The following is a 22,112-nucleotide window of genomic DNA, read 5'->3' on the forward strand; positions in this document are numbered from 1 at the left end:
TTTTCTGTTAACGTTGTCATACTGCGAGCAAAGGCAGCACCTGACTGAAAAACCGGACCTATGAGTTGTCAAACCTAATACTGTCGCCTGTAGTTATTCTCGCGACGCAATAAATAACGCAATCCATTGTTGATCCCTCTTCGTCCGTGATGTAATGTTTATAGACTGTATAGTAAGGGCTGTTTTGGGGAAAGCTGGGTTTTTCTGTATTGTACAGTACCTTTCTCTGCTGCTGCTGCTGTTGCTGCTGCTGCTGCTTATCCATTGTATCCCATTCTATCTCCCAAGAGAAAGGTAACCTATATATATATATATATATATATATATATATATATATATATATATATATATATACACTAAGACCCTTTTGCAACGACAGGGCCATACGACGGGCGGTATGGCTAGCCAGTCTGCGGTAATCCGACTTGATTTCCCCCTGAGGGAAAGTAAAAAAGTACGGGTTGCATGGGCTTTATTTCGCTCCCCGACTCCTGGCGCTGTGAGGTTTTCTTGGGTTCAGTAGTGCTACGAGTTCGATATCTGCGTCGCCTTGTGTTCATTTCTTGCGGCCAGGAAGTAATGAAAGATGATCAGATCGACTGCCGTTGATACCTTACGGATGCCGCTGAGATCTAGGCAGGTCTTGGGTAGAGTGATATTTACTGATGTGGACGCTGACTAGTTACTTGTATTACTATATTAATGTATTACTACATCGTCTTGTAACGCGGGCAGGTGCGGGGCAAGTCACTTCTACAAGTGAAATTGAGGCAACTTGCTATATTTCGTGTTTCATTAGAATCGTGTCTAAAAGCGCATAGATATTAAATCAAATGGTTAAAGCAATCACTTCATCAAAAGCTCTAGTAATGTAAAAAACTATAGTAACAAAAAATGTAATATGTATTGCATTTTTTATTATACTACCGCGTCGACCAGTACGTCGAAACAATATATTTTTTTACCCTAAAAATTTTCTGGATATAGGAACATAGCTACAGGGCTTCGCTTCAAGTAACGTTTGCAGCTTTTGTTCTCAGGGTTCCCTTTTCTTTACCAAGAAGGTATTCCAGTGCGTTATCTTGACAAACGGTCATTCGGGACCCATCTATCGTAAATAAGATTTGCCCTATTTCTAATCTCATTTCGTTGTCAAGGTCGCTGCAGCTTCTCGCCTATTAGCCGTGGCTGCTGCTGTTGAAGCTGGGTTAGGAAACATGTTGTATTGTTCAACATTGTACTGCTACAGTTTTCCCGCTTTGTTTTATTAAAAAGTCAGTGGTGCACGTATAAACATTTGCGTTAGGTTCTTTCTGCTTTGAGTACTTTTTAGTCAAAGGCAGAAAGCGGTCCCGTCTGGCTAGCACAACTAGAAATATTCAGGCGATCTCACTTTATCCTGTAAGGCTCCCTATTGGAGTGGGCAACGTTCGGACGGTACGAATGGTGGTGTTCGTCTTTGATGCTTTTTCTGTTTACATTTGCGACTCCTCATCGAGTTTGTCGCTCCAAGTTTCGCCGGGACTGGGGAAAGTCTATCAAGAAGTTGGCTAATCTTACCTTAAGGATGTATCTACATAGTTTTCATAGTCATGTAGGCAATCGCGTAGACGCCTCGTCGCTCATTCATAGCCATGGGCGACGTCGTACCGCGCTGTGAAAACTTGCCGAGGCCATGAAATACAAATGGTCTTATGGGTTTTACCACTTACGTCTAGACGTATCAAAGTCCTGTACGTATATATGCAAATTGAATATTTATTTAGCTAGTGTATAATTAGCGTTAGTGTGTGTAACAGTTGGGCAAAGAATTTGTTAACCTGTGAATATTTTGACCTCTAGATTCGGTTTGTTTCTATGTAGTATATATTATTACATAATATTTATGTAATAATAACGATAACAACAATAGTGATCAAGCTTCTAAAGTTCCGTGGGATTCATATGTGCCTTTGTGGTATGTAGGTTCATAACTATTGATCATCGTAGTTTATTTATACCTTTTTTTATACAGTTTTCTCTGTTTTTTTTGCACTTCGACTATTTTCGGCCGAAGTTGACAACAAGGCGCCCACCTACCCCTGTGTATGTTATACCCTGTAACAAGGCTATTCTCGTACTACCACATGTTGATACTATTGGTATCCTTTAGCTTAGCCAATATTGCTCTGACCATGGGAATGATTCCACGAAATTTACATTTGTCGATGCTACAACAGTTTCTGCTACCATCGAACGATTGTGTGACTTATCTTGCTGAGGCCTTCTGCTGAATTGGTCCTAACCAGACGAGAGCTTTGTATTGCCATTACTGTTACAGGTATTTTTTTGGCCTCTTGTTTCCTAATCGTATCCACGGCTTACCCGACCTACTACGTATAGTCGCCTCGGCTATGTTTCTTTGAACGACACGATATCAAGCGACAAGTACAATGTGGATAAGTTTTTGGAACCTTTTATGTTCTCGTTCGAACTGCAGCTATGCAAAAAGACGGCCCTCATCGGAACAGACAAGACACTAAGGGTTAAAAGCAGGATATATAGGAGATACAGGGACAGGACAGAAGCGCAGTCAAGGGGTATTTCTTGCCCTCTGTCTGAGTTCCGTGCTTTGCTTGTGCTTATGATGCTGCTGGCATTTCCTGCCGTTGGGTGGGGAGGCGTAATATATAGGACTCGTCCGGGACCGGCCTGGGACGGAAAGGGAGCTAAGTCGACCAAATAACTTCTATTAGACTACAGCAGGGTAGTCGAACAGCTGATCTCATTCAGGACAGACCCTTCACTTGCGGTACGCCTACTAATACTGCAACTATTGCCACTAACACACGCACGGGTAGCCGACACAGAACCAGCCCGGTTGCGGTGTATTTCTATAGTGCCTCAAGTAAGCAGGCCAGCGGTCCGATACTCTCTGTGCACTCATATTATATTGCTCCAAAAGGGGCAAGGTGAGCCTCGTTTGGGAGAAGTCTTTTGGGCTGTGTGTGCAGGCGTGGAATATTGCGTGGCGTTGTGTTGCGATTGGATTCGTTTTGCCCACAAGGTTGCGTGGATTGCGTAGTGCCTGATGGATACGAGAAGGTCTGGGTTCATCGTGTAAGACATTGGCTTTGGCGAGGGCAAATGAGATAACAGTCAACAGGGGCCGCCCAAAGTTGCTTGGGCTATCCGAAGAAGATAACCAACCCGACGTAGGGCGCATGACGATCGTGAAGAGGCATTTCATCGGGGCTTACTTACAGGATGCCGACTAGACGGACACCGGTGGCGTTATATTGCTTAAGAATAAGCTTTCTGATTGGATTAAACCAGTGGTTTAACTGAGCTGTTGTTTCAGTGGTCTACTTTGTCTTGTTGTAATGCTCCGCTGGCATTGCTAAATCAATCGACTAATAAGGGGAACCCCTAAGTTCATCGTATAAAGCATCGAGGGGTAAAGTCACAAGCAACTAGCTAAATTGAAAAACCCGATGTAATTGGGAAGTAAACTGAATACTCAATGATCGAAAATAACCAATAAAATCGACAGTAGAGGATATTGCTATCGCAATGGATATATATACATGGTTAATTATTATTAGTGTCACCTATTTTACTTCAAATAATAACATCTTCTATGAGAGCGAACGTAATAAATTTCAAATTTTAGCTACAAACGTTCAGGAACTAAATTAAAGGAGACAGAAGTAAAATTTTGGCTATTGTCGTGACTACCGTGGATTTGCTGAACTCCTGATAGCCCGCGTCAGAACGATTATTCAGCAGCGTTCATGTCGGGCGTCGATCTGACCGGGTAAAAAGAATCAAGATCGAAGGTTAAACTCAAGAGCTTAGCAGGAATGTTTCTACTGAAATAATATTATTTAAAAACAATATTTTTATGTGAAATCTGCACTTGCCCGCACTCATATGTTTACATTATTCTCTTTGGCGTTGCAGTTCATGCGCCTTAATTACATTAAGAGTTTGAATTCCATGAATCGGGCTATTAGCATACATTTGCGGTACGGGACGTAGTATACTGCCTAGAGAGTAAGAAGTGTTATTTGCAGGACATTTGGCTGCGCTATAGAACCTTGCCGGTATTGTTCCATTTGTATGTACCTCCTGCAGCATACATGAATACCCCGTTCATAGTTATTATCTTGCTATTATTGTATGTTATAGTAGTCGTCGTGCATTGTCGCAATCGACCCTTTATGAAATAAGGACCCGTTCGTAATCCGTTACCCATGTATTGTAGATGTGTGGTCTGCTACCACTGGCCACCCAGCGACGTATCGCGAATGGACAGCTGCAGCCTTACCAACTACCACCGACCCTGCGTGGAAACCTAATTTTTTCTTCCCTACTCTCTCGCTGTTGCTCGGTACATACAATACATCAAGCATCCGCAGCACCGGCTGGTCGCAAAGAATAACCCAATACTTCTCTCACAAATGAACTTGGAACTGCCTAACGAACACGGAAGCACAAAAGACACATTATCTTTGACAGAGGCTCTGTCTTGCACCTTGTGGATGTGTACGAGCACAATAACATATTTAGGGCCAATGGGTAGGGAACGTGGGGCGGAATTTATAGGGCAATTCGAAGCCCGCTGAGAAGTGTATTGTCACGAATGTATACGGTAACCGGGGTATCGATTACCCCTCCACAGCAAGAGTAGTGGTGATGGTGTACTGTCATGGAACAAACGTTCTATTTTTTTGCATTGCCTTTTTGCGTTCGGTTAACCTTGCCTGTACGCCAGTCGCCCGCTAGGGGGCGGGTGATTGGTGGGTCTTATCAAACTTCTCTTCCGGCAGTCGGCGCGAAGCGGGTCTAGACTTGTTCACTCGCGTGCGCCGTCAACATGTGTACAGTTATTTGTTGCCAAGGTTTTCCATGCATTGTCTGTCCTTAACTCCCCACGCTCGCGATCTACAATAATTGCGTCTCCGGCCTAATAGAAGTAAGTGGCGACAGCAAGCGCAGAAATCTGTAGAAAGGGGTCACACTTTCCCCGCTGCAGCGCGAGGGATATGCTGATATTTGTAAATGCCACTAACACCAGAGGGCACGTTTCCTAAGAGTAACGACAAAACAAATGCGATTATTAGCTAATGCGTTGTTGGATAGCGGCAAAATAAACCAACTGAGCGACGATTCCGCCTGACGCGAAGGGCTACAGGAAATAGGGCTAAAAAAATAGAGTGCGAGCGCTTTACCTGTCGCTTGTCAAAAAAATCGAGCGGTCTATTTTAATTTTTTTTGACGAATATACTCCGAATTAATACTGCCTGTTATAATAAGTATATCTTCTGTGGAGATAAAGTTGTCAAATTAAGCAATAACTTCGGGATGAAAAAGGTAACTGGCAGTATGCACTGTGATCTGCGGATTTCATGTACACTTTCTAGTAAGCCCTTTATGTAAATCGGCCGATACAACCTCCAATATACTTAGTTTGTGACTGGCGAGCCTTAAAGAAGCAAGCACTACAAACCTATGTACTTCTATTAAGCTAATAGTTACTAATTCAATAATTTATTACACAGTGATGGTCGATCGAACAGGCGACACAAATAAACCTTAGCTACTTTTAATCAAGCACATGCCGTTCATTGTATATGGCACATAACTAACATTATACGAGCATACGTGTAACTACCAGTCGATCTTCATTTTAAAAAATTCTGTAATTTCAGTTCAGTACAACACACTTTTAAGTGAATTAGTAGATACGTAGACCTATCAACTTGGCCCACACGTCGGCCAATTATTTAGTGTCCGGAAATTAGAATCGCAGACGTGACAAAACTTGTTTATATGAAAGCAGCCGTTTTAGTGAGTAGTCAGTCATAGTAATCGACCTTTGTTTGTTTTCCAGCAATTTGGTACCAATTTCCGGGCACACTTCCGGTGTTTTGTATAAAGTTATATAACGTCTGTGGATTGTAGAGAACGAAGCAAAATAGGGGTACGGCACTGTGCGCCCCCTCGCACCATAACTCTACGAATTGCTAAGCTTTGTCAATATTTGTTGCAGGTAAGTGTACTCCTTAGCTATCGTTTTCATCGTCGGCGCTTTCTGCATCTCAGCCCCCAAATATTTGTGCAACTGCTTCAAGGCACAAGGATCCGCCTGATACGGACGTCTGCGCGTAGGACCGATATCGAAAACAGGTCAAGATGATGGTAGTCATTTCTAGTGAAAACGGCTGCATCTAGACTATAACTAACACATAGTAATATATTCGTCAACGAACAAATATGATACAAACAAAAAGACAGATATTCGCTTAAAAATGTGAAGGTACGATCGGAAAGGATCTAGTTTATTGTGTTCCGTCGACGCACGATAAAAGGGAGGTGAAAAAAATAAATAGTGCACAATTTCATGTGACCGATAGGTTTACTGTTGTTGTTGTGGGCAGCTTTAAACGGTCCTCAAAGAACCTTCCTGTCCCTGAGGAGCTGTCCATAAGGCTACAGCCTGCAATGGAGAAAATATGAGTTGGCAGTAGCAGTGTGAAGCTATATGAAAATGGAGGAGTGGGAAAGTGATTCTATGAAACTGAAGTGATTCGCTTGTCGCAGGAAGGGTGTCTGTAGCTGTGAGGGACAACTTGAGGGCCTCTATTGCGATGATTGCAAAAGAGTGAAGAGTGTGAGCTCCAGGCCCTCCTATTGGATCAGTACGTAGTGCTGCCACCCTGTCTACTTCAGCACTAGCAACAGCTATTGCGTTGATATATATACGTCTGGTGTGGGTGGTACGGCTGTGGTCTTTGGCACCGTTTTTTTTTACAGGGAGCCTTCTCGAGTGGGAAGTCAAAGAAGCGGTTTTCGTTTGCGAGCTGTTGTACCGCCCTAGAGTGGTGATGTTTGGAGCAAATCAGAAATATAGTGGTTTGCAGCAACTCTGCGAGACTCATCTGCGAGACAAAGAGTCGGTCTCTGCGAAGGGCTGCAAAACAGAAACGCTGCTGACATAAAACCAGAAGATATTCGCAGGCTGTGCCATATTAGTAAGTGTTTTGTCGTTGTCGTGCATCTTGTACATGTGGGAACGTATATCTGTCTGTGGATCTTGATGTTGGTAGACAAGACTCTGTCCCCGTTCCGCATGAAACGAGCGGAGGCAGTGGTAATCTAAGCTAGTGGAGGCTGCTGTATTCGACAGGCGTCGTACTCAAGAGGAAAGCTCAAAAAAAAAACACCGAATGATTTGAAACGCGGTCGGACTGTGCATTATGCTTCTGACTTCAGAAATATATTAATGCGAGATATCCGATAAATATGCCAAGTGAACTTAGGTGTGCGTAACGGGTTTTACAAAAGGCCCCGACTGAAATCGATACGTTTGAACGACAAATTATCCTATTAGCGCTTAGGCTTGAAGTGTGGTAGTTTTGTTCTACTTGTGCGAAAAAATTTCGATATTATAAACACGCTTAAACAAACGGCAGGTATAAAGAGGACAAACGACAACGCGTTAACAGTAATCGGCCTTGACATGCGCCGTTCACAAGAATTGGTCTTTTTTTTTTAGATGGACCATGTATTCGCGAAATATCTAGCTCGATTCATCTCCAGACTTTAACCAACGGCGTCGCCCGGGGCCTTATCAAACAGGGTCTTACCAAACATCGCCAAGCGCCTCTTGTTTCTTTAGCTTTGCCCTTTTCCAGGGTGGGCCAGCCACATGGGGTATATGTGTGCATCTCTTATATACCAGTGGCCCACTAGCTCCCGTGGATCTTCTCAATTTGCATATAGATCAACCGTCACTAACGCGGACGTCGATTTCCTTTTTCTAGTCTCGTGTATCGTCTATTCAGGAAAGGTGACCTTTAAGTGGGCACTGCAAGTCTATTTGGATAAGGAGAAAAGAAGAGACTTTTTAAAGGGAAAGCAGAAGAAATCGATTGAGAGGACACGCCTGGTTCGTCCTCTTTTGTCAAGATCAAATTCAAAATGCACTTATCACCCAACGGTTCTGAGTTTAGAACACTCGTTTGTAAGCTTGGCTTTCTACTCGGACGTAAGTGGTATTGATCTCGAAAAATTAACCTCTTTCTTAAACAGTTCAGCTAGGAAAACACCACTCACTTATACAGGTGATAGTGCTAAGTGCTGCAAATAAAGAGTGTCACTTTACTCGAGTACTTACCTTGTATGTATGTACGTGGCGTGTGGGTCATAGTACGCGAAACCTTATTTCTAGTCTAGGATTTTTGTTGGGGTACTGTTGTGACGCGCTATCTTTCTCGAGCTAATGTTCCCCCCCGTCCACGTGCTCCCTACTGACCTAGTACTAACAATTTTTTCTGACAGCATACATCGAGTCGAACTTGTGCTTGTCATCATTAATGCTCTTACTAAAAACTTTTCCACAGGCTCTTGTCTTTTCGTGCGCTTGCCAGCCTGCTCCAATATTAGCGTACTCGACGCCCCAGGCCCCCATTGTTGTCAGAACCAGCTCACTTGTCCATCATCTCCGTAGTGGTCACTCTTTCACTTACTAGTAACCAGGACGTCTTCATCATCTGCCACGACATGCTACGATAATAGCAACCGTTATCGTTTTGTTATCGCCGTTCCTGTCGATATGTTGGAGCAAGGGAGGATACTGGCGAGCGGTAGCTGTAAAATGCTACGTGTAGTGAGGCCTTTTTCTCTTATGGACTTCTCCTACCTGAACTCGGGTATACAGCAGCCATGATGATGAGGAGTCGATGACCCGTACTTTCTACCTAATACCTTCACCTGCCCTTATGTACCACAATTTACTTAACTTGATGGAAACACGATGGCAGTGAAACATTGTTGGACGCATCATTGTTTCGATCAGCTAATTGCTTAGTGGTGAGCGAACGGCCGAACCGATAGCTGGTCACTTCGTTAATCGGCAGCTGTGCCGAAGACGAAGCTTAAGGAAGAACGTAACCACCAGTGGACTCATTCACACACTCTACATATATCTACATCGAGCTCAAGCCGCATATAGAAAATAACTGAGACAACGAAAAGTAGATACATTGAAGATAGCAACAGCGGACTGTGGTAGCACAGACGATGCTGGGCGCCTTCGATGCTAGCTGATGGCTGGTGGCAATATTCTTAATCTAGTGGCGCGTTCGTTGTGTGGCGATCGACTAGCGATGACTCACTTGGCACTGGTGAAGCGACCGACTGGGGAAGGGCAACGTACACTAGTTCCATCTTTTCCTCACCCGTACCTTTGGCCTCCATAGCTTTGTTGTGCCTCCAGCATATACGAGCCGACGACGAAGTTAGCTCCCTGACCCAAACCAGGTTGTCCCAGCCCTTCTGGCTCTTATCCCATCTACCTTTAGGTAGGGCTGTTTTCCGATCTGCCCAAGCATACGAGGCCTTTTGTTGGTTGGCTGGCTGGCTGGCCCGACGGGGGTTGTCCTATAAGGGTTGTCTAGCTGACATATACTGGAGAATCCACAAAGCAAGAGAATACTCCGAACATTCGCTGAAGGCAGGGGACCTGAGCGAGCACTCTCGCATATTCTCTTTCTACCTGTCTAGTGGATGGATCAGCTGAGTGTGGATCTAGACAGGGCAAAAGGAAGAGAGTCGTCCCTGCCCCCTAAACCGTTCTTCTTCTTTGCTTCAGTCGCTAAAGTTATTTAGGGGGCGAGTTGGCCGCTGTTTCCATCGAAGCAAAAGTGCAAAAGAACGAAGGAAACATCGAGGCTGGTTTATACTTTCAGAGCATTTGCTTTGACGCTACATAGGAAGGATATAGTATTGTCGAGCAGAGTCGAAAAAGAGGAAAATCGGCGCTAGGTAGCAACTGTACAACAGCGACACGGCAACAGCAGCGTCCTCTGTTGAGGTTCTCATAGCTGAGCGTCGTGAAGAAGGAACTGGCCCATACGTCACACGCGTGCTGCTCATGTTGTAGGACAGCTTCCCTTTAAGGATCCCAAGACAGAGGGGGCTGAACCAGCAGTAGGAGAAATCATGTAAAATGGGTGTTGCTATCGGACCGATGCAAATGAAATCCTTTGTTGAATACCATTGATCAACATTTCTAACAGGCAAGAGAAAATTAACAGTGACATGAAAGCTGTTGTAAGAATAAATCTACCTTTTGCATGAAAGCGTTAATTTGTTACCGCTGAATGCAGACAAATGACGGCTTGAAGTGCTGTTATGCCCACTCATGTTTTTGATGATCTACTTATCATCATTATTATTATCAAACAACATATATATATAGAGTAAAACATGTGTTGATGATACACCTCTAGAATACAAAACGATTGATAAGGGAAAGGCTCGTTCAATAGTCATAACAATAAGGCATAACAGAAAAAGTAGAGCTCAGCACAATGCATGCTATTATTATTATTATTATTACATACAATACTTAAACACACGGGTATATAGCACCACAATGCATGACAAGTCTATTGACAACATAGTTAGGCGTAATGAAAACTTCTTTTGTAGGACACATACATTGGTCAGCCCGTATTCACGTCCCCCTCTAAATAACTCTTATAAATAACCCCTGAAACCTGCTGTGTGTCCTAGCAGTAAGCTGTCCCATACCTGAGCTTTGTTTTTTTATCTATCTGCTATCATCTCATAACATCTTCTGAGCTCGCGTTCCATCGAGCTAGAGTCGCCCGACTTATCGTTGTTGCTCGACCATGGCCAGGGGCTCCATCTCCGACACGCGGATCTAGTTTTTGTCTTCGTTATTGGCCACAGTGCCCTACGTGGTAGTCGCTGTCTTCATCCTTATACACATATATATACACGCATTTGCACATACGTTTATTGTCGTCTACCTCCACGTTCTTTCAGCTCGATTGTGAAACCTTTATTTATTCGCACGCTATACTAAGCCATTGTGTTATCACCTTATTGACCCGTTCCCTATTTTCCCTATTACTCCTTGTGATCGCATCCCCTGTGTGAGTCGATTCCTTGCTCACTATCGTACGCTTTGTCCGACGCAGAACGGCCGTGTTTATTGTGTGGCGCGCCCTTTGCTGCGATAGAACCATACGACGCGACATTCGGCAAACATTTTCAACGGATCGCCTTTGCGTTTGTTGCCGCCGATATTGCCATTATTTTTACTGTCCCCCTTAACACCTTGTCGTCAACATCGGCATTGTCCCATTAACACGGGTGCTATTGGTGGGTTGTTGTCACTCGAGGCGCGGAGCCTAAGAATAAATTTGACCTAGCGGACTAGTCTACGAAGTACCCCGTGTCTATTCCTATAGCAAAATAGTTGATTTAGTCCGCCTCAGCTTAACAGTTCAGCATTCCCCAGGTGGTGGTTGTAGATCGATGCGGAGCAAGATGTTTGAAAGGAAAGGGGACGGAAGTTAGTTGAGCCGTTTCGAGCGTGTATCAACGGGAAAAGCATGTTAATTCAGAAACTATAAGCGCGATCGATGCAGTCAGAGAATCAGTGAGTAAGCAACCAGTTAAAATGGCGTGTAATTCAACAGGACGCGGGCTTGACTAACCAAGGTGGCATCCATCAAAAAGAGAACAAACATCTTACCGATGCGTGTACACTTTCTAGCCAGCGTAGGCTGTATCTGTTGCAGTGTAGTCAACTCAGCCCGCGAAAATTCAACGGTGCAACATTCCTTATGGAGTGTTATCCGATCAGCGTTTTCCAGCTAGCAGGATAAAATATAGAAGCCGTTAAATGAATGCTACCCTCCTGGTCAACCCGAATCCATGCGGATCGGCATCAAAGATAGTTCAGAAAAGGAGTTTTCCCAATTGAGCTAATGAACGAGAGTACCACGTCGATATTAACTGTAGTGGCTACGCGCAAAAACCAAATTATCGGAAAGTACAGGGAGTATGCTTGAGAGCAGCAGAGCTAATTGTGCGCAAGCTATCAGCCCACTCTAATTTGGAGAGATATCCTTGGCCCACAGCCCGCTCTGAATTGGCCGGTAGTTGCCTCTTCACATCCGCCATTTGTTCTACTACTATCAACTACTCTGGACTAGTACTTTGCGGTGTATTCTAGATCCTCAATGAGCCGAAAAGGAGTCAGCAGACCGTCACGGTTTAACTGAGCAGAGCTGTCGGAGACTTCGAAATCTAGGTTTGGTTTCAGAATATATAAAACAGGAACAATAGCATTATCGCCTTTGAACACTTTATCCTGAGAGGAGAGTTACTCGTCTTGTTCTGGCCTTTCGAAGAAAAGTGGATGGGCTAGAGGGCTCCGCGAAATCGAATGAAAGAAAGAGAACACTCCGGTTATCAGAGGTCATTTCGATGAGATTCCACATAGATTCTGTCAAACTTGTAAATACTTAGCACTCTTAGTGATAACATTGGTGCTGATGCAATGACCTCCATTAGCCATTCTCAGGGGGAAATAAAAATTTGTAGCTAATTAATTATTGTATGTACTAAGCTAACGGTATACAACAGTCGTAAAGTAGGAATTCTAAGATGTGAAGCAACGGCTCGTTAATGAAACGTCGATAGGATACATAAATGGTCTCGAACATATATATCCGATATACACTAGATATCTATTTCGGCATAGACACACCTGCGAAGTAGAACATAAAATAAATTCTAAACCAACTTACATAAATATTTCTAGTGTATTTTTACAAGGTACAGTTGTAGACGTTATAGCCTTCATGATGTGTTCGTTTTACGGCTACTGCTCCATGTAGTACCCTGATTTTTGTGCCGTCGACGCTACTAAAGGAAATGGGTTTCCTGACGAACTTTTATTTAATGGCTCGTTTTTGCCCCTTCGATTCTCCGGCGACGCATTTAGCTACATTTCATGTACGTAAGTATTTGGTGCAAATCGATTCTTAAATGTAACAAACGTAAACGTCGCACATGTGTAGTAGCACCAAAATAATTTAAAGAAGTTTTCTCGAGCGGAAATTAGAGCGGGTGTCTACATTGGAGAAGGATAGCCAGTTTAAATCCGGCATCGGGTAGTATCGAGTGCGTTCGGCACCATGAAACCATCGACGCTTGAACGCTAAGTTAGCCAGGCCGGTTTGCCAGGTTCGCCACGCTTGGGTTGCCGCCACTGTTCAAGGGAAATTCAAGTCATTTTACTCATCGCGTACTGTATGCTCAAACACAAAATTATTTCCATCTGCAAAAGGGGAATATCGTGCATAAACAGTTTGGTTTCACTGGAGTAACTGGAGATTTCAGCGCCGTGTCGGTCGCCAAACAGCCACCAGCCACTGGCAAACCTTGACAGGTTTTTGACGAGCGTCAACTCCCATATGGGCTTCAACCCATTTGGCTGGACCGCGGTGGATTCATTCAGGCAGGTTCGGACGTAGATGGCTGGCTCAATGGCTCACTAACGACGGCTGCCTGAGAACGATCAGCGGAGCGAAGCTTCGCTATCTAACGACGTCCAATATGGTCACATTTCATCTCCACCAGTGCTATTCTCGTTTGGCCTCAGCTTGCACAGGACACTTTCGCACTCTTGATTTCCGGCGGTTTCTTCAGACTCTTAAATTGAAGGGGGCTTTCCGTTGTAAGACCTGCTTACCAGGGTGTTTATCACATGGTAGGGGTTGTTATCTGCTAGACCACGCTGCCAAACGAGAGGACGTCGACATAATCCGTCAACGCCGGCAGGTTGCATCGTTTTACCCGCAGTCGGTATTAAAGCGAGCTCATTTCTATGAATGCTAATCTTGTCGAATTTTTGACGGCTTCACGCTTTTCAGTGCGTACAAATGTGAGTACATGGCTGCACGTGAGCTCATTCCGATGGCTGAACAGTGCGATACTCCACATTGTAACACATGCACAGGCCAGCATGACGGTCTTTGCCTGAGAAGCACACTGAGTCTTTTGACTTGCGTAGTGATACAGCCGAACTACACTATTTACCAGTCTTGACTGTACATACCTGCCCTACCCTTATGTTGTAATATCCATTAAAGCTGTTAATGTACCTGTTGAGCGAAAACTATCATGAAAGTAGGCGAGCACTAGAACACATTTTCTGTCGTTTACCAAGGTACGTGATATTAAATCAAGCTCCTTTTTCCTCCCAAATAGCTCATTTTGTTCTATTTCTGCTTCTTGCTCGCGCAGTCAGTCAGGTAGACGGAGCTAAGCGAACACTCAGTGTGATCTCGGACCACCGTGTGGCTCCATAAAAGCATGCATCAGGAGGTCTTATTGAGCCTCGGGATTGGTTGGCCGTTAGCGGTAGAGCTGCTTGTATAGGCCATTTTTGATTTTCCGCACCGTCGAGCCTGTTGTTGACCCCCTCCCCCCATCCCACTTTCCCAATCACCACCAGATCGTGTTCGTCCCTCTCAGCCATGATCTATACGCGCGCCTATACGGTTTGCCTTCATACACCATCTGAGTTATTCGTACCCTCTGCCCTCCGCGCTCGTATCAGCCCCTTACCGTCAACTTACCGGTCTACTTCGTTTAAGCGACTTTTTGTATCTTCGTCCTAAGTCTTTCACTGCAGTCCTGGTCGCGACAAGCTGCTGCTCGCAACACAGGCCGGGCACACGACTTATGCCTAAGTGCGTCCATCTCGATCCTGTAGCGATCGTCGCGACAAAGTAGCAGTACCCTCTATTCATAATTTGCCACTGCTACAACCATCACTACTGCTGCCGCCATCACTCTATTACTGCCGTAGGAGTACCACGTAGCTATTGCAACTTCTGCCACCGCGGCTGTTATTGTTATTCGCGGTACTGAGATCTGCCCCGAGAAGAATTGTGACTCAAAACGTGTCTATCTGGCTAGCTGCCTCGTCATCCACGCCAGAAAGAAGTACTGCGAAGACTAAAGCTCTGATGATGGTGGTCTTACGCCAAGAAAGTCACTTACTGATCGCTGTGGTCCACTCTTTTGGCTTTTGCTGCTGAAATGAGACGTCGTCTTCCTTTTTCATGCAGATGTGATACGCAGATGAGAGCGGGACATAGAGATGTGGTAGTATACAACACTCAATCACTCCTAGTAAGCTTCCACCCGATCCGTGCTTTTACAAAAATAAAATGAGGGCAAATAAGGGACACCGCGATAAGAAGAAATGAGTCCCCATTAGATCAAGACATCGCCTCTTTTCTATCGTATTCCATCGTAATTTAGGGCGTCTGAGCCACACAATACGCGCCAATAGGTAAGCGCCATGATGGCCGCAATTGCTTTCATTTGCTAATAGCCGGAAAGAAATACTGGGTGCTGATGTCGCAGCAGCGTATATCTGAGTTAACTAGATTAAACTCTATGATATGCAAGCTGTTACACTATAACTAGGATGGGATGTAAGTTTTGAAATTTGCATAAAAATAGATTTATTCTTCTAACATCGCCAGGACTTATCGGTAGAAAGAAAATGGGTTATGAGGTTACATACGACCAATTCTTTTCAGCTTTCAATAGACCATTTTCTATTTTGCTTTTAGTTACTGTAATTTCTATTTTCAGGGGAATCTCAGAGTACAAATAAGGTGTCTCTTCATATTATTCGAGATAAAATTCTTGCACCCCAAAAAGCCCACCCCAACACTTACCTAAAAGTAGCCTGGACATTCTTTGTCGCCCGTTTCGTTAGGTATTGTAGTAGACAGGGGCTATTTTACAGGAGAAACGACTGTAGAAACAGTCAATGTAGTGGTACGATCGAACTATAGCCGAATAAGTCTGCCTGACTGTGGGTGTTTTGCGTCTATAGGGCAACAATTGACAACAACCGACCGGGTCATAAACGCGATTTACGGCCAAATTGCCTGTGGCCCGCCGTTTCCAGAGGGGGCCGAATCGGTAGCAGCACGAAAACGAGCTACTGGCGCGGGCGGTCGGAGAAGCGAGGCAGTACTATATCTCGCGGTGCTTGCTTGTTGCTAAGACAAGCAAACAATGCTACCTCCAACTATAGTAAACTGTTGTTTATGTGGCTGGCTCGTCCGGTTTGCTTGTATGCTTCTGTCTTTTTTGACGTGGGGAAGGAACTAACAACAACAACAACAGTTGGTCTCTTTGTGACGGTTCCCGAGGGGCCAAGTGCCTTGCCGTAGGAACAACAAAACGTCTTCTGGATAGCTGCCCACAGTCTGTCTATCTGTGTGTGTCTGAGACGTAAGTGGTGATTTCAAGCACTCATTGATGTCGTCAGCATGGTTGTTGTTCTTGTTGATGTTGATGTCGGCGACGCTGTTGTTATTCTATGATACTTCCCGAAATGTTAGATGTCGAAGTGCCAACAGCGAGCCAGCATGTCAACGTTGGTGGTGCTTTGGTCGAGCACGCTCCGTAGAAATAAAGATTAAGGGAGCAAGAAGTGTGCCAAAAGATGGACAGAGAACTGCAGTTTAGAACCGGCTACTAAGTACACATCATGCAAGGTACAAAGTCGCCTAGACTCTTATCTAAATGACAGAGCGATAATAGAGGGATTAAACGAAATAGTGAGAAAATCACACAGATTGATAATCATAAACGATGTTAAAGAGCGTAAATCGAACACATAGATTCAATGGGCTGGTCTGCAATAAAATTATTTAGATAATATAGCCAAAAAAACGATCACTTTTGGCTACATCACTGCCGCTTAGTTAATTCTAACATGCTTAATCTGTGCATGAATATGGACATATTAATGGGAATTTACCGCTTCCAGCAAGCCAGTTATTCTCGTAGGTGTGTATAATTTTGACAAGTTTTTTTTTTCAACTACATCTCTGTATGTTTGTTCGCGTTATTTAATTACTGCGACAACTAGAGAAAAAGCAAACGAACCAAATGGCATAGGCGGCACTTCTATCAGTTTGTATGACTCTGTATGCAATATGAGCGTCTAGACATCAGCATTGAACCTTGGTCGTTGAGACTAGCAGTTCTGAGCTGAGAAGTAACGTTTGGTCGGTCTCCACGGGCCGTGATGGCTCCCTCTGGTAAAAAGGACCAATAAGGCGAGTGAGTTGGAGACGGAGGGGGGTGAGAGGCAGTTGCTTGGAAGGGCTGCTTGCTGGCACCGCTCATCTTTATTCACCCCCCAGCAATTCGAGGGCCGAGGAAGAGTTTTCGCGGTCTTCCCAACCTTTCTTTCCCGGCGGACCCTTACTTCGGTAAAGGGACAGATCTTCCAATAGAAAGCAACTCGGAAGTGACGTAGCAGCAGGAAAGAACCGGCCCAAGCCAAGAGCCGCTGTAGGATAGCGCTAGAGCCCTATGAAGGTATGAGAAGTTTGAGGGGGTACGAGAGCGAAAGGAAAGGCCGGCGTTGAGGGTATATTTGTGAAGCACCGGATAGGTAATGGCTTTGTCCCTTCCTCCCTCCGTTTTTCTGAGGTGTCTCGCGATGAGTGATAAGATGAGGAGATGTTAGCGGCCATTCCCTGCTCTAGTCCGGGTCTCGACGGAGCGGCAGATGGGTTTTAGGTGCCCACCATCATTGGCACACGACGAGAAGACCACGGACGAAAAGACGGTCTATGGGTTTTTAATATGGCCGAGCTCTGGGTCTCTACGACGCGAGAAATTGGACCACCTCAACGGAGTAAGGCGGTGGGAGGTCGAGGCACGTGAAATAAGGACTGTGTTCTAGTTCTTCGTACGATGATAATAGCAGACGAAGGGCGACTGCCACTACGAATAGCACAACGGGATTCGCGGGTGGGGTGTTGAGATTTGTAGCGCTGCCTTTGCAGGTTGCTTACGATGTAACAAATGGGTAGCTGATTGGAGATGGTAGAATCGTCGTCCTGGTCTTTGTACGCTTGTGAATGGTGCGTTTCGTGCTAATGTTGAGTTGGCAGCGCAAATAAAGTACTAAATAGATGACGTAATAGAAAAAAATAAAAAATATTATCTCGACGCTAACTCGATGCAGACGCCCTTTCAAAATGGCGTGCTTACAATTCGAAGTAGTGATTCATGCTCACTCAAACGTGCGTTTAGCGCTTCGCTTTGTATTTCTTGATAACAAATAAGCCAAAAGCCGCTAATGTCGTTAGAATGAGCGACAGGCAGTGTATCATTAAGGTGACCGTTACTAGGCTTTTTGAAACGGAGTGACTGCTAATTAATGAAGCAGTTATGGCGTCAGGTTGCAGTGCGGGCTTCAGTGTATAGAATAACAACCAAGCAAACATAGTTGTCTGCCATTTGCCAATAGACAGACGAACTTGGCAAGCCGTTATCAACACGAATTCGTCTGCGTAATACATACGTCGCAATTGGCACCTGAACGAGCAAAAGTATACAGGGACAGCATAGAATGCAGCCATTGCTATCAATATAATGTAATAGTGGCCGAGTAAAAATTGTAACATTTCGATTGTCTCTTTAGTTTATCTATAGAGTATGCACATTCGAGCTGTGAAATATATTCAGGGTTTCCATTATTTCTCATTCAGCCGGGTATATTGGCCAGGCTCTAACGCCTTTATTGCCCTGAATTTTTTTACTATACCTTTCTGTAGACAACCTCTGTTTCTAAAAATGCTCTCTATTAAACTCGTCCTTGGGTATCCTCCACAAATCCAAGACTGGATTTGTACCTGCATTCTTCAGTTTCCATCTACTGCTATCTGCATCTCGCCATAATGGATGGCTTGGTAAAAATTGAATTGTAGCCTTTTTGCCGCGGAAACGACTCGATACGCTGTTATGCTAGGTGCTCTCGCGACCTTTGTGATGACCTTCGCGGGTGCTAGTGAAAGTGAGAAGTAGCGGTCTTTCGCTGTCACCACTACGATGTTGCCGATGTCGGCCACGATCAACCTAAAGAAGTAAGCGCAAAAACCTTATATCTTTCAGTCAAGGGTTGGCTAGGCTACGTAGTTTCTAGGTTGAAACGGGCCTAAGAATGGCTTCGAAATGGCTGAGCTGTGACTGCAAAGCCGCTTTATAGTTGAGAAATCAATTTCAGCCTTTCTCTGCGCCGAAAAGGCAACAACATCAACAGCTGCAGAAGCAGCCGCACGTCGGCTCAACTTCGTGAGAAACCTTTGAGGGAAGGGGGTCAGGCCTTAAGCCCTTATTACAAATGCAACGAACGTGTTTTTTTGTTGGAAACGCCGTCTCCGTTGCTACTGCACTCGTGGAAGGCATGTTGATGTACCGAAGATAACTGTTTAAAGGCTTAGTAGAACTATTTCCAAAAGACTGTGTAGGAAAATAGAATTCTTCTGTTGTAAAAGCTTAAGTAATGGGAGACACCGTTAGAGGGGTAGAATTCGTTTAATCAAGTTTATTACTCGAGTTCAGTTTAAAAACAAAACTTGTCTCAGGGAAAACCTTCCCCTGCCCTTCTCCCAGATACCTACATCTTAATTTTATTAGTTTGTTAGTCTCAGCACCAACCTGAGATTCTCCACGAAAAATCAGAGGACAGTAGGGTGGTTGTTCCGCAATAACTTAGCCAGTGGATAAGTAAACGTGCCCCACTAGCAAAGGCAATGTTCGATCCGACAGAGTGGCAAATTATAGCAAATAGCAATCGAAATTATTGTCATTAGTACTTCTACTTATTGGTGTGAACCTCTCTAGCGGTTTCCCTCGTAATCTCTCCTGCAGCTGTGTTCCGACATCAACCAAGGTTCAAGATTCAAGGCGAGCTCGTCCTTCATCTAATCTCTAATATATTCAAAATGCATCACAGGACTAAGTATTGAGCAGAATGTACTATGCATCTCTCTAGCATTGACAGCTACGGATACTGGTACTCTCAACCCCATCATCACTTGTAGCACTGAGTGTTCATCGGCAAATCATAGGCCTTTGCTGTGTTGAATGATGCAGCGGCCCCCATGCCTTCGTAGACGGCAGTCCTGGCGCTAAACACCATAAGAATAATAATAATATTAAGTCTAAGCAACTAAGTGGTGTGCGAGAACTTATACCCAGTCGGTAGCCTCCAAGTGGCCGTCACCCTTTCAAATGATTTTTTTTTAGCGCTGTTAGCTGTTGTTGACTCTCTCTTCAATGCTATATCCGCTTCATTCGGTATAAGGCGACAAAGACTGCAGCAATATGAGTTGAAAGAACAACGAGTAATCGGTGCTACTGGCGCCACCTTCAGTTCAGTATCACTAGCTGGACATCACACTTCAGTGCACTTCAACAGATGGTTATCGACAAGGACTTGATTAAAATCGGTTGGATTTTGGATGTGAATCCACAATTCTGGATGGAAATTATAGCCGAACAACGCGGTCTCCACCGTCGTCCATCTCTAAACTAGTTAATCTGTCTTCTCGTCTTCATCGTCAAAATCATTATGCCTATCTCTCTGTCTGGTCCTTTCGACTGGTATTCAATAGTGCGCAAATAGATCGCGGCGTATGGAGTAGTAGAGTTATATGGAACAGCGGCAAATAACGATGGCAGGCGGGATCTTATTTTGCATGCTTTTTGAAAGCTCGAGCGGACCACTTGTAAAAGAGGCTAGTGAAAAGTTCAATTAAAAAGGTGAAAGAAATAGAAGAACAAAAGGATAACTTAAAGAATGATTCCCAGGAATTGAATCGTGAATGAAGTATAAATAAATATGGAGCTGTGGCGCCTAAATGCTAAAAACGTAAAATAAATAAATAAATAACGTAGTACATTAATGTCGAGACGAATCACTCTGTTTTAAGAGGAGGGTGACCTTATTGAGTTTGTGTGTGTAGAAAAATATTTAAAATATTGTTTTGCTTATAAAGTGCTGAAGAAACTAAGCTGAGACGGGATTCATTCTGAAGCGGAAGATGAAGTGTGTCGCGGTTATGGTGAAGTAGTAACGTATCTGCTCAGTGATCCAAGGGACAAACGGCCTCGGTTTCAAACACACCTAAACCTACCGGTACAGATTCGAATAGTATGAATAACGATGGATACTGTTCTACATATCTTTGCTTACTTGTATCCTCAAAGAAATACTACGTAGCGGCGTTGCGGATCTGTTGTAGAAGAAAAAGCTCCAATCAGGAAGAAATAAAGTTTTTTTTTTTTGGAAAATTAAGTTTTGTAAATGAAATTTCACATCAATCTTGAAACTATCTAGTGTTGCCAAGCTATGTGCTTCCTTAAATGTAGTTGCCAAAGATTCCACTATGTTCAATTTCATACTCTTTTTATAAAAGTACTTGTATGTATCCATATCCCTAGATTCGTCAATGCGAACGTGAAGTATAGCCCTGAACGTGTATGGTCGCACGCAATGCTCTCGTAAACCGATTTACTCTTGCGTATTTTGTAGATTTAATACATTTGTCAACCTTTCGAGCCTTCCCATTATCCAGAGTCTGTCTAAACGTGGCAAAGCGTCAGCAGGACTAAACAATAGATGATAAATGCTTTTCGCAGCGGCAGTAGCTGCAGGACCAAAACGCAATAGCGTGATCTTCTTTCGTTGTGTCCTTTTCACCCGAGAAAGCAAACGGATTCGAGAAAAAAAATCTACTCTGATCCACCCACAGCCTTTGTCTTTCTAGATATCTTTTCAACTTTGCTGTTCGTGCACAGTAGTTGTCTTTTCACACTTGAAGAAGCCCTGCAGTGTCCTACAAAGCGAACTCTCAATCAATGCTGTTGCTCAACAATATGGCGTGAAACTCGCTGGGTCTAGTAGGGGTCTCCAATGGCTATGACCAAACGGGGCAGGAGGACGGGTAGGGTCTATATAGAAATTTAAAGCCAAAAGCATGCCCTCTAAACCGTAAAAACGCTTTGACCAGCTGAGCAGTGTACTTGTCCGCCATTGGTAAGTTTAACAAAAAAGTTAATTGTTAGTTCTCAGTCGTTCGGCAAAAACGGTACAGGCCCCTTCTATACCAAATTTATATATGCCGATGTTTATAAACAATAATGATATTGGTGATGTCTGCCCTTTAGGTAGGTGAAAGATGCCACTTCCCTCAGGGTTCCTTCCACAGGCCACTCCCTATCAGCAGACTGTGGCACACTGTCATCGCTGCGTGGATGCCATTATTACTTAAATGGTACTAGCATTACTCCGTTGTTATAGGCTCGTTTGTCGAAAGTTGCCTTACAGCAGCAGTGATTGTTGGAGTGATGGTATACTTCCAGCGCACGTTCATCGTTTGCTTCCACGACAGTCATGTCACGTGGTA

At 44.2% G+C, this 22,112-nt stretch overlaps 1 protein-coding gene across 7 annotated transcripts in view; it reads left to right on the forward strand.

The window, feature by feature from the left end:
- The window catches only part of LOC111248627 (tyrosine-protein kinase transmembrane receptor Ror-like), a 240,468-nt gene that overhangs the window by 20,014 nt on the left and 198,342 nt on the right, over nt 1–22,112 (forward strand). For 2 of the 7 annotated variants that reach the window (XM_086988077.1, XM_086988073.1), the window contains exon 1: nt 18,174–18,785. The exons of the other annotated variants lie outside the window; for them this stretch is intronic. The gene's annotated coding sequence lies outside the window, so the exon portion shown is untranslated. Of the gene's footprint in view, nt 1–18,173; nt 18,786–22,112 lie in introns of those variants that run through there. 7 annotated transcript variants of the gene reach the window in all.

This window comes from Varroa destructor, unplaced genomic scaffold (assembly GCF_002443255.2).
Source record: "Varroa destructor unplaced genomic scaffold, Vdes_3.0 BEIS01000004.1, whole genome shotgun sequence".
Classification (NCBI taxonomy): domain Eukaryota; kingdom Metazoa; phylum Arthropoda; class Arachnida; order Mesostigmata; family Varroidae; genus Varroa; species Varroa destructor.